Source organism: Physeter macrocephalus, chromosome 18 (genome assembly GCF_002837175.3).
Source record: "Physeter macrocephalus isolate SW-GA chromosome 18, ASM283717v5, whole genome shotgun sequence".
Classification (NCBI taxonomy): Eukaryota; Metazoa; Chordata; class Mammalia; order Artiodactyla; family Physeteridae; genus Physeter; species Physeter macrocephalus.
Window position 1 is genome coordinate 49,347,468 of NC_041231.1, and position 2,539 is coordinate 49,350,006.

The window sequence follows — 2,539 nt, forward strand, 5'->3', positions numbered from 1 at the left end:
ATGTGTTTGCTGGCAATCTGTATATCTTCTCTGGACAAATGTCTATTTAATGTCTTCTGCCCATTTTTGGATTGGGTTGTTTGTTTTTTTGATATTGAGCTGCATGAGTTGCTTGTATGTTTGGGAGATTACTCCTTTGTCAGTTGATTCGTTTGCAAACATTTTCTCCCATTCTGAGGGTTGTCTTTTCGTCTTGTTTATGGTTTCCTTTGCTGTGCAAAAGCTTTTAAGTTTCATTAGGTCCCATTTGTTTATTTTTGTTTTTATTTCCATTACTCTAGGAGGTGGATCAAAAAAGATCTTGCTGTGATTTATGTCAAAGAGTGTTCTTCCTATGTTTTCCTCTAAGAGTTTTATAGTGTCCGGTCTTACATTTAGGTCTCTAATCCATTTTGAGTTTATTTTTGTGTATGGTGTTAGGGAGTGTTCTAATTTCATTCTTTTACATATAGCTGTCCAGCTCTCCCAGCACAACTTATTAAAGAGTCTGTCTACTCCATTGTATATCCTTGCCTCCTTTGTCATAGATTAGTTGACCATAGGTGCGTGGGTTTGTCTGGGATTTCTATCCTGTTCCACTGATCTGTATTTCTGTTTTTGTGCCAGTACCATATTGTCTTGATTACTGTAGCTTTGTAGTATAGTCTGAAGTCAGGGAGTCTGATTCCTCCAGCTCCATTTTTTTCCCTTGAGACCGCTTTGGCTATTCGGGATCTTTTGTGTCTCCATACAAATTTTAAGATTTTTCGTTCTAGTTCTGTAAAAAATGCCATTGGTAATTTGATAGGGATTGCATTGAATCTGTAGATTGCTTTGGGTGGTATAGTCATTTTCACAATGCTGATTCTTCCAATCCAAGAACATGGTATATCTCTCCATCTGTTGGTATCATCTTTAATTTCTTTCATCAGTGTCTTAAGGTGATGTTCTAACTTAAGATGAAAAATCATCTTAAGTTAGAACATCACTTCCTTGGGGATACCTTCTCTGACTCCAGCCCTGGTTTAGGTCCCCCAGTCTGCTGCATCCTATACCTAGTATTCATCGTGCTTTTCGAAATCACTGATCTAATGCCAGCCTTCTCTGCTAGACTGTAAGTTGTGAGAGGAGGGCCCACACACCTTCTGTGCTGCCACATTCCCAAGCCTAACAGTAACAATGGTAAAAGCAATCATTCAGAGATTACTAATGCTTCAGGTGCTATGCTAAGCCCTTTTAGGTTCACCATTGCATTTTATCTTCCCAGCAACCCTAGGCCACTGACACTGTCCCGAATTTACAGATGAGGAAACCATGGCTGCTCGGCTCCTAAGTGGCAAAACCATGAACCCAGGTCTGACTCAAGAAAAAGTAGTGTTTCATCCACTTGAGCCACTTTTTAAGAACTTCCATAATCTGATGCCAGCCTATTCATCCACCCTAATTTACCACTGTCTTCTTCAGGCAAGCACCCTTACTTGTCTCCTGATCACTTAATGTGCTCACTACAGTCTCAACATTTTGCTCCTGTTCCTCTGTCCTCTGGCATTTGTCTAGATCAATTTCTCTCAAATTATTATTTATTTAACAGAATCAATAATGTACTCATCCATTAGAAAGTTTCTGAAACATGTTCACAAATTTGTTCTTCTATGGAAGGCTTATCCTTCATGAAATAATTGTTAGGACTGCCTATAAGCAACTCCTATAATGTCTACTGGAGGATGAGAAGAGTTCCTAGTAACAGCTTATATTTTTAAAGCACATTTCCCATAGACCCATGTAATGATCTATAAACTAGATAGGACTACAGAAATTACGTAGTCCAATCTCTCATTTCTAACTAGCAGAAAACTGAGAAAACCTTGATTGGTCCAGGTTATACAGTCAGTGGAGCAGTGAGCCAAGACCATGCCGTACCCTCTTGTCTAACAGTACTAATTTATGATAACCGCTGCCACTCAGCATTAACTTCACAAAGGCCAACATTTCAAGTCTCTGTTGGTATCTACTGCTTGACTGCCCAGGTTCCAGTCCCAAACCTACAACCTTCTCTAGCTTATGTGACCTTGGGTTAATTACTTAAAACTATTCATACCTCAGTCTCCTCCTCCATGAAATGAGGATTATAGCTCCTACTTCTTAGGGTTGTTAGGAAACTTAAATGACATTATACATGAAAAGTGCTTAGAGCAGTGTGTGGCACACAGTAAATGCTCAATAAACGTTAGCTATTATTCCTGTTTGTTAAATAGTCTTTAACTATGGCTCCTACAAAAGGCATAAAATGTTCTCCCTCTTTTCTTGGAACTACTTGTGCTACTTTGAAGAATGATAGTTTTTTCCAAATTGAAATAAATACAAGACATTTGATGTGTTCACTTACTTTAATAACACTACATTTACCATGTTATCACCATGGAATGTAAATTCAGGTTAGACAAGAGAATTTCACAAGTACAACAAAGCATTCTGTAGTATACCAAAGTTTGTATAATGTCTGACCAAACCAGCTTGCTCATAAATCACTTCCATTATAGGCAATTTATTTAGTTTAACA

General features: G+C 38.1%; 1 protein-coding gene across 8 annotated transcripts in view; it reads left to right on the plus strand.

The window, feature by feature from the left end:
• The window catches only part of ACKR2 (atypical chemokine receptor 2), a 112,120-nt gene that overhangs the window by 49,742 nt on the left and 59,839 nt on the right, over window positions 1-2,539 (plus strand). The window contains exon 7 of one of the 8 annotated variants that reach the window (XR_008615834.1): window positions 1,247-1,443. The exons of the other annotated variants lie outside the window; for them this stretch is intronic. The gene's annotated coding sequence lies outside the window, so the exon portion shown is untranslated. Of the gene's footprint in view, window positions 1-1,246; window positions 1,444-2,539 lie in introns of those variants that run through there. 8 annotated transcript variants of the gene reach the window in all.